This window comes from Sorex fumeus, unplaced genomic scaffold (genome assembly GCF_029834395.1).
Source record: "Sorex fumeus unplaced genomic scaffold, SorFum_2.1 ptg000014l, whole genome shotgun sequence".
Taxonomy (NCBI): Eukaryota; Metazoa; Chordata; class Mammalia; order Eulipotyphla; family Soricidae; genus Sorex; species Sorex fumeus.
In genome coordinates, this window is record NW_026606071.1 from 17899422 (window position 1) to 17915413 (window position 15992).

The window sequence follows — 15992 nt, forward strand, 5'->3', positions numbered from 1 at the left end:
GGTGAGCTTGGCTCAGCCCCAGGAAGCACCTTTCCTCTGCAGACAAGAGCTGGGGTGTGTGTTGCGGGGGCTTGGGAGGAGGAGCGGGAACGGGGTGGGGGAGGGACTGGCGAGGGGGCGAGGGCAAAGTTCATTCTTCTGGGGACCGGAGAATGACGCTCCTGCAACACGTGTGAGCTGAGACAACAACAACAACCAAAAAAAAAAATCTTCTAATAACAAGGACCCAACATTTAAGGAGGTAGGGGTCTGGGGGAAGTCGAGGAGGTTGGCATGGGGCGACCAAAGTGCGGAAAGCTGCACGGGGATTCTTCTGGGAAGTGGGGTGGGAGAGGAACTGAGAACTGAGGGAGGGCGTGTGGAAGGAAGGGGTCTGTGTCAGAACGTGCGTGTGAGCCGATACAAAAAGCCCAGAGAGGCGCGAGCGGCGCCTGTGTGAGCAAGCGGGAGCGAGGGGCGCCGGCTCGGGGTGTGTGAGCCCGGGTGAGTGACACCGAGGGGCGGGCTGGCCGGGCGGGCGGGGGCAGCCGACGAGGGGCGGGAGTGGCCCTGCGTGGGGCTGATCCGAGCCCGAGTTGTGTCAGTGAAGGAATCCTGTCCGGGGGCCGAGCGGGCTGCGCCCTCCGCCGCGAGCGCCGGCTGCGCGGAGCGAGCTCCGGACGGCGCGCGGCCCCGGCAGCGGCTCCCGCTCGTCCCGCCCTCCGCGCCGCAGGGGCCGCCACCGCCGCCGAGTCTCTCGCGGCGACCGCGCCCCCCTCCCGCGCCGCCCGGCTCGGGACAGAGCGGCCGGAGCTCGGCGCTGAGGTAAGCCCGGGACCCCCCCACCCCCTCCATGACCTCCCCCAGCCCCGCGTCCCCGCTCCAGCCGCCGGTCCCCGAGAACAGCACCCCCACCCCACCCCCACCCCACCCCCACCCCCGCCTTCGCAGCCTCGGTCTCCGGAATGGGACGCGGGTCTCCGGCGGCCGAGACGGGGCCTGTGCCGCCGGGACGGAGGCGGCTCGGCCCGGGCCTGGCGTTCCGCAGCCTGGGCCGCCCAGCCCCCCGCCGCCTCCCGGGGGCGCTGGGTGTGGCCCCCCGCTCGGCGCCAACGCGGGCCGGCGGCGCGGCGCGAACCGGACGCCGAGGTCGCGGTCCTTCCTTTCTGCGGTCCGTGCGAGCGGGCTGGCGGGCGGAGGCGCGGAGTCCGGCGCTCTTTCGCGCGCCCGGGGGTGCGAGCGTGTGTGTGTGTGTGTGTGTGTGTGTGTTGTGTGTGTGCGTGGTATGTGAGCGCGCGTGTGTGGGTTTTTTTTTTGTGTGTGTGTGTGTGTGTGTGAGTGACTGGGACTGTGAGACCGCCGAGCTCCGACGTGGACCCGCCCGCCCGCCCGGGTTCGCACTCGGCCGCGGTCCCCCTCGCTCGCCCTCTCCCTGGCGGGAGCGCCCGCGGCCCCTTCCCAAAGCCGCGGGAGACCCAGAGCCCCCCCTCCTCGTCGCCCTCTAGCTCCGAGCTGTGAAGCTGCCCGCTTGAGCCGGGACCACCCCGCGCTCGATCGCCGCCCGGCTCTGGGTGGGTGGGTGTGGGGAGGCGCGGAGGGTGAGGGTGGGGTGGGGGGGCTGCAGGTCCCGAGAAACCCGCGCCCCTCGTTGCCCGGAGGGAGGGAGCGGGGGCTGCGGCGGTCGCGCTGGCGGCCTCAGTGATCACCGGCCGGGGTAACGGGGGCAGCCACCCGACGCCCCCAGGTCGCGTCGCGTCAGGGCTGACGGGCCGGGGTCGGGGGTCCGGCGGCGACGGCCTGACGCCCGGGACAGAGGTGGTTGGGGAGACGCCGGGAGGGTTCTTCTTCCCGCTCGCTCGCACACTCGACTTTTCCGCGGCTCGGCGCCTCCTGCGGGCTGACGCGCTCGCTGGTCCGCTCGATCGCCCTGGGCTCGGTCGTTCACCGCGAACTAGAGGTGCAGGGCTGGGACTTGGTCACCGAGATGCGACCGGAGCCCACCCCGGCCCTCGCAAACGGGGTCATTTCCAGTGGCGGGGTGGGGGCGGGGGCGGTTGGTGTGTTGGTCAACTTCTTGAGCTTTCACTTCGCTGCAGCCCGGGGGTGGCTTTCGTGGATGTCAGGGCTTTTTGCCCCGGGAAGCTGCTTTCTGTACGGCATTTCTCCTTGCACATCAGAAGAGAAGGGTCTAACTTGAGAGCTGGAGAAAAACCTTGAAGTTCAAACCGCCGCTGTCTTTGGTGGCGGTAGGGTGGGGTGGGGGAGGGGGGGCGAAAGGGGATATGTGGCATATTTCTCACTGTGCATTTAAACGTGTCTTTTTTTTTTTTTAATGTTCCGTTAAACTTTTATCAGTCCCCTCTCAAGTCAGGGGCAGGCAGCTGGATCTTTAGAACTTTCACAGAGATTTTATGCCGGTGTTTGAAAGAGTAAGGTCCTGTCACCTAAATGACATGTCTTAGCTGGTCATTGCCTCTCTGATGAATTGGGTTTTCCGGAGGTTAAGTAGGTGTGCAGAATGACAGGGGAGAGGGACTGGAAGCCTGAAATCGCCTCGTTGTGGAGGGAAAGAAATAAAACTCAAATAATAAAACTAGTTATTTTAAAGGATTCTCTGGCAATATAGATTAAGATTACCATCTGGATCAAATATTTCAGAGACCTATATAAAATTGTCACTTAACCAGAAAGCAGTGATGTGTTGTGTGGATGAAGGCAGATTAACGGTAGTGTTTAAAAATATCTTTGGTGATAATATTAGTTGGATCTCTAACTAGGGAAAAAATCAACATTGGATGATTTTCTATTTGACAAGGCAAATAATGCTGCAGTCTCTAATTACGAGTTTTGGATTAAACTCAAGCTTTGTTCAAACCTATTTTATGGAGCAGCAGAACAAAAAATACAGCAAAATCTGTATCTGTGTGTCTTTAACACACAAACTAGACTAGTCCCAAAGGATTATTTGCATAAAATATAATCATTGAACACAGAGAGTAGTTAAGAGAACAGTAAAAACTCAACATTTGGGAAAGGAGTATAATAATTACGAATTTCCCCCTTAAAAGCTGTCTCCAAGAATATTAAATTTGATTTCATAGACATCAACTTTGTTAATTGCACTTATTTAGATAGGCAAAATTATCTAGACACCTTTTCTGTTTCGTTTGTTTTAGGAAGCCCTTTGTGAAAGTGTTCACTTGTTATTTTCTGTGGCACTGATTTTCTTTCAAGTGGGAAAGGTGTCTGTGGGCATCTGCTGCTGCTCTGCCACCTTGGTAACGATCAGGAGAGGAAAATGCTCAGGCCATACTATTACAGGCTTTGAAGGGCTCCTGTTGGTCACGTCTCTTAATTACTTGCCCTCTGAACGGAAATGGTGTCCATCAAAAGTTAAACTTTAGGAAAGCCTCATTTTGGGTTCTGATGTTTATGTATTTTTAATGTGTTGATAGAATTTTACTGTCATTAACCATGAACATTCAGCGATGGCTCATGTGTTGAAAAATGCCAAAGTGGGCACATACCACACAGCCTGGGTTGGATCTTGGGTACCACATGACTCCCCCAGCATTGCAGGGAGGAGTAGCCCCGCACTGCCATCCCAAAACCACCAGATTTGACTCCGCCCCCCCAAAAAAAAAGGAAAATCCCTAGGAGATCGTCTTTATTGTATGGATTCTGGGTATCAGCACTGCTACGAAGAATAGCCTACCAGGTCCATAGGCAATACCCAGGTTAGCCCCCACACCCCCAAAAGGGAAAATCCCTAGGAGGTAGTCTTTTATTTTATGGTCTTTACACAATTCTTATCTGCATCTTTTGAGATGAACTAGAACAAGAACTTCTGGTTACAGTTTTGATAGAATGGAAGAATTTGAGTTTGCTCTTTGTAAGATCTAAGCTGCAACCTCCTGTCTTACCATATGGGAAGAGGAGAGTGGGTTTTGTCTGCATTAGACAAATACTGCTTACTCATAGCTCCTTTTTCCTAGTCATTTTCTGGAGATGTTTTACTGTTACTTATGATAGCTGAATTATATAGTCATTATAGTTTTTGTACACAGAACAGTATCCTTTCCAAGAATGGCACAGGATACCAGACAGATAGGTGGTTTGAACAGATTTAAGTGATGGAGTCTGTGTATCAATCCTCAAATGATTGTGCATAATTTAATTCATTCATGCCATCACTGCTCTGCCTTTGTGTGGAATCACACAATTAAAACATAATTTTCATGACACAAACAGTTAAAATCCCAGTAAACATAATTATAGGTGAAAAACAAACCTTTCTTTTTTCTTCCCTTTTTTTTGGAAGTAGTCTGCTATGAAGGTGTTATTTCCTTGACATATCAAAATGGCTAATTTGGAGTTGTGATGCTTGTTATGTAAATAGGCCATATGTTGAATTTCTACAGAAGTTTATTCATTTCTGTGTTATAATGGATAGGATCTCCTGAACCACATTGCTGAGTAAAATAATCTCTAAAGGTGTTTTTCTCTCTGATGTTTTATTATCAGTTACATTATTTTTGTTAATAACATTTTAATTTTCTAATTAAAAAGTTCTTAAATGTGAAGGTATTTTCTCCCTTCTAATGTGTCAGTCTTTGTCTCTAGTACTGTCTCTACTCCATTCCCATTTATGCAGCTGGTGGATGTCCTGTCAGGCTAAAGGCTACATGACACTTCATGTTTCCTGCTAACACTATAATTTTCACAATAAAAATTTCTTCCCTTTTTATGATAATCCAGGGTTATCTTTAGTACCCAGACTGGGGACCTAGAGCCATTCCTTACCTGTAAAACTGGAAACAGTTCTGTTAGCTTCTTTTGTAGCAGCATCTTCCTTTGTAACCAGTTTCCACATTTTCTTTTCATTCTTCAACTTTCTACTGACAGTCCAGACCATTGGACATCACTGTGTTCTAGGATGGTTACATTCCTCATGGTCTCTGCAATTGAGTTTTCCTCTGTCTACATACTCCATTGTGGCTGTCTTCATAAGATTCTTCTTGGGACTCCTAGGATTGTCTCACAGGAACTCAGGTTTATCTGACTCCCAAGCCAGTGCTCTTTGCTCTGGTTCAAATACTTTCCATAACAGAAACCCTCTCAACCCTGCCCCCACTCTTATTGCTGTGAGCATAGGATCCAAGCTCTCACTCTGGTTTTATTGATTTTTTAAATTTTTTGCAAAAATGTTTACCTTGGTTTTAATACTCCTCCTAGTCTTGCCCAAATTTGACTCACCAATTTGTTTTCTTCTTTCTAACCTGTTTCTCTATTCCTATTAGATCTTACACCTTTTCTAAAATTATGTACAGCCTTTTGTTCATATTGTGCTTATTAGAATGTCATTTTCCCTTTGACCTAATCAGTCTTGATATTCAGATTCACATGCCCAGATCATGTTACTCTCAAGTTTTTCCTCTTCTGCCTTTTTGTCAACATGATTCCTTTAGACCTTTAGGTACTCTTTTATATTATTGTGTCCTTAATTCTTGCTTTCCCAGCTTGATTTAAACTCTTAAGGACATTGGTGTACCTTGGTTGCTATCAGGAAGCCATCTATGTACCTGCAGGCATAGAAAGCACTTGATAAGTGTACCTGTAGTCTTACCAAGTAAAAACTAGAAGGGTGATTTTATTTTTGTTTAGTTCTTAGTGATGGGTCTTGCTTTTGCCTGCTTATTGTTCACTATTGTGTCCCTAGAACCTAGCTTGCAACATGACACTTAGTCATGACCTCATCAGTATTTGTTAACATAAAAAATTAGTGTTGGATTTGGATAAAAGAGAAAGGCATTTGAAGGAGACATCTGTGAAGGAGGTTTTCCCCACATTTTTCTTCACTGGTTATAATCAGCCTCTTCATTCATCATGCTGTGAGGTTTTGGCATTTTCCAGAATTGACGTAGTGATGGAGCCTGGCAGTTGTGAGTTGGAATTAGGGAGGCTGTCATTACTTTAAGTTGGAGTGGTAGGTTCCAGTCATGGGCAAAAATAAAAGCATTTAGGCCTTATGCTATTTTTTTATACATATAACAATTAGACTGGAGTTATTTATTCATTATATAAAAGTTTAGCTATTTGGCCTTAAACCCTTAGGCAACATCAGGAATACCCAACTGTTTCACTTAAAAGCTTCCTTGAAAAATCAGTGAGAAATGTCTTAGGTGCCCCATCTGGGAGTGTGAGATGAGGCAGGGAAGAATTTGCCCTCCTGTCACATTTTTTTAGGCAAAAATTCTATCTTTCAACTTTTAATGATTTTGTTCAATGCCCTGTTTCTGATGGGAAGTTTGTAGTGCAGCAGAAGAAATAACACAGGTATCTCAGAAACAACGTTCTAAGCAAACTCATTTCTTCCTGGTGGTGGAGAGGCTGGGGCATTCCTAAAGTGACAGTTGTTTGAAATGATAATTGAAAGAATTTGGGTAAGATTTCAGTAGCTGTTGTTGAAAATACAGGGGTATTGCCCAGAAGCGTGGGCACATGGGGAGTTTGGGGCAATCTTTTCAATCATTTTAGATCCTGACATCAGTGCTCTATTATATTACCACTGTGTAGAACACTGTGTATGTTACATACTCCCCATAGGGTATCTTAATATGAATCCCTGCCAAGGCTCTCCTGGACATTGGGGTCTATAGTGTTCAGTAATGGAACTTAACAGGTATTCTGATACCTGCAATAATTACTTTTGGTACCAAGTGCTGAACTGACCATGACATAAAGCACAAAATAAATCTTGTAAAGCAGTTTAACTGTTGTGTTCTTGGGTAGTAACCAGCTTGCTTCGAATGCTTGAAAAGGCATCTGTATCAGGAAATATCAGTAGAGGTTAAAATGGTCACAGGAGGGGGAATCTTCTCTAGATTGTGGGTTTTCTGAAGGACACTTACCAGTACACCTAACAAAGCTCAGTAAATAGGCAAACATACTCTTAATCTAGAACCCACCTTCTAGTTCTATAGAAATGTCCTTTGATCTGTAGAACAAAGGCAGATGGTTATTAATTTCAGGGAGATAGATCTGAGTTCATTGTAAATAAAGGGATCCTACAATGGACTCTGCTATTTTTATGAGGTGGTAAGCTCTCCATAACTAAATGCAAGGGAAAAAAGAAAATACCTAAATTAGATAAGTGCATTAACTTTTTCAAAAAAATGTTTTGAAGTTCATTACTACCATCTTACTGACCAGCAATACTGAAGCTTAGAAATACTGAATAACAAGTTAAGAGCAGGTGTCAAACCTGGGAGTTTGAAAGCAGACAAGGAATGTGTACTGTGATGAAAGGACAGACATCGATTGCCAGGAGGACTTTCAAGACCCTTCCTAACACTGGGATTGATTGATCCTTTTTAGAGATCAAGATGCTAATTGTTACAAAGCACTGATTATCAGCAGCAACCTGAGAAGTTCAGAGCTAGCTAAATACAAAATTACTAGAAAATTACTAGAAATTCAGAGCCAGGTGAATATGAAAATCATCCTGATAGTTGTCACTTACTAGTCATCTCAGTAAACATCACAGTCCTTTGACTGTAGACTATATAAAACTTGAAAGAATATGCAGAACTGATAAGTGGATGATAAATCTATGGGGGGGGGAGTGCCCCCAAGCCCTGACTTTTTTATTCTAACTCTGTAGGAGCATGATTTATGGTTATAGTGAAAATATTTACCTATCAATTGAGCACATACACCCAGCAAGTCACGAAAGGCGCTAGCTGTCAACAACCACTGTGCCTCTCAAGATGATGGCTGTCACCTAGGTGATGTTTAGGCCAACTCCAAAGATGTGTGAAAAGGTTGGTAATTTAGAAGCTTGCTGATCTGGAACTCCACATAACTAGCAACTCCTTGTACACTACATGTAGTTATAGTAAAGAAAAATCTATGTATAGTTATATACTGAATAAAGAAAAGTTATTGTGCAGTGGTAAAATTACATCTTCTTTATAAATCTCAGCATCTCCTTTCCACACCTTCTACCCTTTCATCCGCTTCCAGTCTGAGGCTCATCGTTGTGGGTGATTGCCTCTTCTGCTTCCCCCAGGACCTTGATCGCCTATTTCTCTCTTCTTTAGGGGCTCAGCTGACCTTTTAACTGCATGAAAATGCATATCTTTCGAATCCTGTATGAAGAGTGAACTGGAGACAAATAGCCCTTTTGGCCCCTTCTTCCTCAATCTGATTAGGTTCCCAACGCATTCCTGGATTTTGAAAGCAGCAAATTGAAGATTGAAGGTCTAGTGCTCACGCATAACTCACACTTCCAAACCTAGTCTCCCTCCCAGATCATCTGGTACCATGTCTTATTTGTCCTTTCAGTTACCAGATTTGTTTGTTTGGTGTTCTCATCTAACTTTTGGTTGGGTGTGCCATTTGGTATTATTGCTCTTTCTCTGCACCTGGAAACTCTTTTTAAAATTTTTATTAGTGAAACACCATGAGATACAGTTGTAGATTTTCAAATTTTTGTGCTTGGGTTTCGATTATACAATGATCAAATACCCATCTCTCCACCAGTGCCCATTTTCCACCACCACAGATCCCAGTATCCCTCCCACACCCATCCCCCCTATCCCACCCTGCCTCTGTGGCAGGGCATTCCCTTTTGTTGTCTCTCTCCTTTGGGGTGTTGTGGTCTGCAAAAGAGGCATTGAGTGGCAATCATTTCAGTCCATAGTCTACTTTCAACATGCATCTCCCCTCCTGGGAGGATCCTCCAAACACCCTTTATTTGGTGCTTGTTTCTCTATCTGAGCTGCCCTTTTCCCTAGAATGCCCGGCTGGCCTCTAAGCCATGGAGTAATCCTCCTGGTACTGATCTTGAAAACTTTTACCCACTTATTTTTATTCTTCTTTCTTGATTCCCCCTCCTGTAGCCCAGATCTATATTCAACTTCTTGTAGGTTTTTCTCCCCCTTTTCAAGTCCTTAGTGTCCTATAGTGTTTATTCTCTGTCACCCTTCATTTTTGCCCTGGGGCAGCTCATCCACCCATCTGCCCTTGCTTCCTGAATCTTTGAACTCCGTTCTGTCATCTCTTGTAGTCCATTCAGTTTATTCCATTCAAAACCCCTTCCACAACCAGCATAATCCTTTTGTGTTTTCTTCTATCAGTTTATGAAACATCTCCAATGTAAAATCTAGAAATTCTGGAGTTATTTCTTTTCCTCCACCACTGCATTTCTTTGATCTCTAAACCTTGTAAATTATAACTTTTCAGACCCTCTTGAATCTGACCTTGATATTACGAGCTTGGTTCGGGCCCTCATCACTTGGTTCAGTTCTCTAGAGGATTACTGCAGTAGCCTGTAACTGGTCTCTCTTGCCTGGCCTGCCTCCAGTTCCCCAAGCTGATGCCTTTCCAGAGGCAAATTTGATCACAATACTTCTTGAAATCCTCTAGCAGAGTCACTGCCTCAGGATCAAATGTAAGCTCCCACACATAGCACAAAAGCTCCTTTATGACCTGGGCTCTCCTTTCAGGTCTGTCTCAAAGTTGTCTCTAATGATCTTGGTCTTACTATCTACCCTTGTCCTTTGTACCTTATGGAGAGATGAAGTGCTCCAGGAAAGAACTGGGAGGTGGGATGGGAGCATAGAAGAGATTGTAGAACTGTACTGTCCAGAACAGGAGCCATTAGTTGCAGGTGCGTTTTGAGCATTGTGATAATAGCTGATCTCAGTAGAGATGTACTTTAACAGTTGAATAGACCTTGGTGATGAAAGTTTATATGGGGAAAAAGTTCATTAAAAATTTTAATATTGATTATATATTTAAATAGTAATATTTTGGATATAGTGGGTTAAAGAAAATATATTATTAATGGTCAGCATTGTTATAGGATATATCCTGGTCGCTAGGAGTGCATCTTGTATGAGCCAAACCTGTGATCTTTTTGGAGAATTAAGTCAGCCATGTAGGTATGGAGAAACGGCACTGCTCAGCATCTTAAATCCAGAGGTATAAAGTGCTTGAGCTAAGACTCAGAACTGGAGAGACACAGATTATTAAAGCTACAGCCTGGAGTCACTGTGTATATTACAATATACACAGTGTAGAAAGCACAGTTAAAGCCTGTGTCTTCCTCAGCCAAACCAGTCATTTCAGACCTGGGAAGCAGGGATGTCTGTGCAGGACAAGTAGATAACAGAAACAAAGGAAGGACAAGTGGGGTCACCTACCTGCTTATGATGCAGCAAAAGGACCCATGCCTAGCTCTTCAAGCTCCTCATCTTGCCACTAATTCATTCCAGTGGATCCATTCCCAGCTCCCCCAATGTCTAGCCCCAAGCAAGATAATCAATCACCACCTTTTGAACCTTAATAGCATGTGTGATAATGTCATGGTACATCAAACACAATGACATGCCGTGTACCAAGTCAGGCTCTTCTGAAGTTAGCAGTCTCTGTTTTTAGATACTAAAAGCAGCAGTCTTGGGGGCATCTGCCTAAAAGGCTCTGAGAGAAAGGTATGTAGTCTGTCAGAAAGACTCAGAAGAGAGTGTTTTGTTCTCAGAGATACACAGAACCTCACTTTTCACTGTAAGAATACAGAATGGGAGAGGAAGTCAGACTTCTCAGGTTGGTACAGGAAGGAGAAACCTGTCAATGAGGGAAGAAACCATGACTCTCAAAGAGAAAAGTTCAGCAGGGTCTGATACCCCTGGTTAGACACACTCCCAAGAGGCCACGTGATTCAGTGCGGTTTTCCTGGTAATTTGTGTGCAGTGTTTTGTTGACCCTTTGGTTTTGAGAAGACTCCCCTGAGCCTTAAGCAGTTTCGCTTCACGTGTCAGTCATTTGTATACAATTGTGTTAAGGGGGAAAGTTAATATGTTAAAACTTGAAGTTCATATATCCACCAAAAGTGGCCTGGGAAGAGTTGTGACCATTTTATCTTTTTTTGCAGGGCATGTGATGGGCTTAGGCAACTGTTCAGGGCTGGGTGCAGCTCCTTTGTGTCTCTGCCTATACAGTGCACCATTGAATTGACTTAATTTCACTTTGTTCAAGGCATTTTGTCCCAGAAGTTCTAAGTCAGCTTCTTTCTGTTCTTGGTTAACCTACTTTCCCCTTCATCTCTCACATTTCCAAGTTCTGCATTGAGTACTGTTGTAGGAATCCCAGTTTGCCTTTGCTAAGGGTTCCATCATACATCTCCAAGTCTCCCTGGACTGTAGACTTTCCTGAGCTATAAGCCCTATGTTGAGTCTTTGCTACTCCCTTTTGTCTTATTGCTGATACCTTCTGGAAAATGCCAAGAAATTTGGTTAATTAAAATAGGTTTTTGTGGAATTGAATATCTTGCCTGTATACTTACTTGTTCCCTCCTTAGGGAGAGCTCCAGACCCCAAAAAGTGCTTGCTAATTGACTACCCCACTGATCTCTGCATCTCCCTTTGTGCCATATGTGCATCTTGGGAGAAGATAGAGAAGGCAAGAATTGAGCTGATTTTTCTTCAGTTCTGAGGTGTGCCTTCCTTTGTCTTCAGTAGAAGACTGGTCTTACATGTGAATGGGAAAGGTGGGGAGTTCAGAATCTATACTACTCAAAGGCCACTTCAAGAATCAACAGTTTCTGGGGCCAGAGCGATAGTACAGCAGGTAGGGTGTTTGACCTGCACGCAGCTGACTCAGATTCAATCCCTGGCATCCCATATGATCCCCCAAGCACCGCCAGGAGTATTTTCTGAGTGCAGAGCCAGGAGTTACTCCTGAGCTTCGCTGGGGAAAAAAAAAGAATCAATAGTTTCTCTGCTCTTAGATATGTGAAAGCATACATTATGAGAACTGTTCCTTAGGACTTCCTAAGATCAGCATCGTTTAAAGGAATGCATTTTGGTGCATGGAGTCCTGGTTTTGACTCATTTGACTCATGTAATTAGTTGGCTCTGTGAACTTAAGCAAATTATTTAATCTACCTGAACCTCAGTTTTCCTATGTAGAAAGTGAAATTAATAGAACCTTACTGGTTCATAATGATTTTGTTATGACTAACCTAAGATGAGCTAAAGGACCCTGCACCAGGACCTAAAATACAAATGCCATGGAAGTGGTAATTTAAACTTACTAGACCCATGTTAAGAAGGTTGAATAATGTTATAGCCCCATCTTTGAGACTGAGAAGGGAGAAATCTGAGTCACAGAACCCAGATTTTACCCATTCAGGAATGAAAAAGACAGAAGAAAATTGCCTTCATATTTTGCTTAAGGCCAGTCCTGCTTAATGGTTTGCATTTATGAAAATATTCATCTGGGATTATGAGTACAGCATGAACCCATGGAAAAAAAGCATGTGTACCTTCTCTGCCAGGGTAATACAGGAATAAACAAAGTATGGTTTTGGATCTCTGAGTAGTCAGGTGCATTGCCATCAAAATAATCTTTCATTTCTATGTTTCATTGATAAACTAAAAATAATGGAAACCACCAAAATAATGCTAGAAAGGAAAACTTGTACACAAATTAGACACTAGGGCTGGAATTTATGTATTTGTTGGAGCTGTTCTTTCCTCAGCTGTGGGTGTTTGGGAAGTTCTTTTGTTGTGGCTTTTGTGGCTTACAGGAAGGGAGGGAAAGCTTTCTTGTACTAGGGAAACGAGTGGCTTTGATTGGGAACAATATTGTTCTCCGTGTAGGCTGAATTTCATATCCTACAATGATTGTTAATACACAACCAAGGAAAAAACATTTGTTGTGCTGTAAACAGCAGTGAGGCAATCTGATCCAACATGTTGCCCCTTCTGATTGCTCAGTGCTTATTACAGAAATGTAGGAAGCCCCATAACATTTGGGAGGTGAAAGGTGTTAATGCTGACTGCAGTTAATGTTTTGATCTGCAAAGTCTTTGTCCTCTCTTGTTAATTTCCCCTTGAAAATCTGGGCTATGGACTGGATTCAGTACATGCATGGTGCTGCCTACTTGTGATGTCTTGAGCTCTTTATGCACCTGTTAATACCAGCAGAATACCATCCCCTCAGGTTGGTGTCAGATTAAAATTGTGAACGCTCAAGGAGAAAATGTGAATTCACTGCCTCAAAAATTAAAAATAAAAGCATTACAAGTGAAAGCATTTTCAGTATTGGTTGTGGCCCTGAATATAAAAACTGATTTATTATTTGGGTAGTCCCAGAGCAAGAACTGTTTCAGCTGCAATGGATGATATCAACTAAGGTTGCTATGACAACATTAATTTATAATCTTCAAACTTTGGTAGAATTTCACCTTCTGAACTCTTCAGGATTGCATTTAAATTTATAATTATTTCCTACTTATTAGGAAGAGGCACATTTAGATGTTGTTTAGCTAGATGTACAAGGAGTGTCCTCATAACTGCCACTGACATGACACAGGTGTATATATTGTGGGTATCAGAAAGGGAGAAGGCTATGGTCCTCATATCCTGATCCCCTCAAGAGAATAACCCTTCCCCACTGTTGCTGACAGCCAGCTGCTTCTGTATCCTGTCAGGAATGGGGAGTTCACAAATGTGTGTCACTGAGTAATTCTGCTGACAGTAGTCAGCAGTACTCCTGGTTGTCCCCATCCCCCACTGCCCCTAACTGGTCCTTGTCTTGTCTGTAATTGGACCCAGTAGTTGTTCTCAAGCACATGAGAAACAAAATAATTAAATAATTTTCAAAACCTCTTCCTCACTGTAATGTGTTTAAATCTGACTCTTGACAGCTTCCCTGTTGGTCTTGTACAGCTTTTTTGAAATACCACGGAATTGATAAGCTTGTTCTGTGCAGTAGTTCTTCAAATGTTTGACCACAGCTATTGTACCTATGTCTCCAAATCCTCTCTCTCTTTTTTTTTTGGTTTATGTGGTTCCAGACTTTTTCAGCCAATGTTTCCCACGACACTCTCCACTCTGCCTGTGCCATTTTAAACATCAACACCATGCTCCTGAGATCTCTGAGCAGTAGAACAACACTGCTGCTGTCAATTCCCTTGTTCCGGCCACCCTGACTAGGTTTTATTAATCCAGTCAAATATTGTGTTGACCTCCATTTCAAATCAGGGACAACACGAAGTCAAATATAATTTCCAAGTCATATTTCCTTAATAACTGCTGCAAAACCAAGTATGTTAACCTGTGTATAGGATTTCACATTTATCCTTGTTAAATTTTTTCTTTTTTAATGAATCATTTTTCTCCTCTATCGAGACATTTTGAATGGTAATTTTTTTTAAACTTCCATATATTGGTGACATGACTTCTGCTCATCAACTGCATTTAAGAATGGCACTTTCTTTGTTGTGGATGCAGCCAAGACAGGCCCAGTGGGAGGAGGGCTGTGGTGAATCCCTGTGTCTGCTCTGTGCAAAAGTCGTCCTGACCTCAATATGTGGATTGTGTCAGTTTACAAGAAAAAATTACTGGCTTGGTAATGTCTCACTTGTATTTACTTCTTATTCCCAGGCTATCTAAGAAGATACAGTCAGAAATAGATGCCTCAGTAGTGTACTCTTTGTCGATACACTTACTGGGAATCTTAGAACATATAGGGCCAGAGAAATAGTACAACAAGCTGGAATATGTGCTTTGCATGCAGGAGACCAAGAAAGGTTTCATCCTCCACTCCACTTCACCACTTCATTCTCCAAACACCACCAAGAGTGATCCTCAAGCACAAGGACACTAGAAGCAGTCCCTGAACTCCCTAGGGTGTGGCTGTAAAACCAAAGATAAAGAAGCTCTGAAATGAAATGAGATTAATTCATACCAGTAGATTGCCGTAGCTTTTCTTTCTTTTTGAAATTTTGACTAAAAATTGTACTTAAATAACCCACTTTTAATTTTAGATAAAATAATAATTCATAAACTAAACTCATGTTACCAATTTCAACTCACATGAACTAGTTTGATTCAGAGGAATTGCTTTTTAGTGCATCCTCAGTTCTCTTTATGGAATCATTGCTCTGAAAATAAACTAGTGGGGTGACAGGAAATCACTCCTTAGGTGTCACTCCAACGCATCATTATATTCACATCTCTTGGGATAGACAGTAATCAGGCTGAGGCATGTCCAAACAGTGTCCCAGTGTCTACATAAATGAGTACATGGCAGTGTCACTAACAACCATGACAGAAAAGGTGCTGATGGCATCATGTCACCTATGGATATGCTTGTCTGTAAGTGAAAAATGATGTATTATTTGAACAGAGAGTTTTCTCTCACACAGTTCTTTGACTTTTCATATTAATATCAAGTATCATCAAATATAAATATGATTACTTTGTATTCATGTACAGAATTACTTTTTTTTCATGACTAGATGGAAAGAAAAAAATGAGCCCAAATTAATGTCAAGGAATTAACTATCATTTCATAAAAATGTTAATTTTTTTCTTCTGGTATAGCACATGCTTTGCAAACCCTGTGTTTAATTCCTGGCACCTGAAAAATGAAATAAAAACTATTATTTGTATAGCACCTTATCTTTTATAAGGGAGTCACATTTTTCAAAACAGTAATGCTCATTGAGTTTTGAAAGATAATCAAATAAATTTTTAAAAATCATTTAAAATTTAGGGCCAGAAAGAAAGTCCAGGGGGGCTGGAGCAATAGCACAGTGGGTAGGGCATTTGCCTTGCATGCGGCCGACCCGGGTTTGATTCCCAGCATCCCATATGGTCCCCTGAGCACCGCCAGGACTAATTCCTGAGTGCATGAGCCAGGAGTAACGAAGTAAACCCTGTGCATCGCTGGGTGTGACCCAAAAAGGAAAAAAAAAAGTCCAGGGATTAAGGCATTTACCTTGCATGAGGCTGATTGATCCCTGACAGCACATGCTGTTCACAACTACTGAGAGGAGTGATTCCTAAGTATGGAGGGAAAAGTAATCCCTGAGCAGTACCAGGTGTGGCTTGACTCCCACTCCTGCCCTCAAAATAAAATTAGCTAAAATTTTATCACCTAGAGATTTGTGTTACCATTAGCCTCTGGTCTGTTTTCACTCATATATGCATGTATGTGTT

The 15992-nt window shown here is 43.9% G+C and overlaps 1 protein-coding gene across 2 annotated transcripts in view; it reads left to right on the plus strand.

Annotated features, from left to right (window-relative positions):
- The first annotated feature begins 568 nt into the window (after positions 1-568).
- SPATS2L (spermatogenesis associated serine rich 2 like) overlaps positions 569-15992 on the plus strand; it is a 199766-nt gene continuing 184342 nt past the window's right edge. The window contains exon 1 of one of the 2 annotated variants that reach the window (XM_056111822.1): positions 569-804. The gene's annotated coding sequence lies outside the window, so the exon portion shown is untranslated. The remainder of the gene's footprint in view (positions 805-15992) is intronic. The other variant, XM_056111821.1, reaches the window with a different exon arrangement.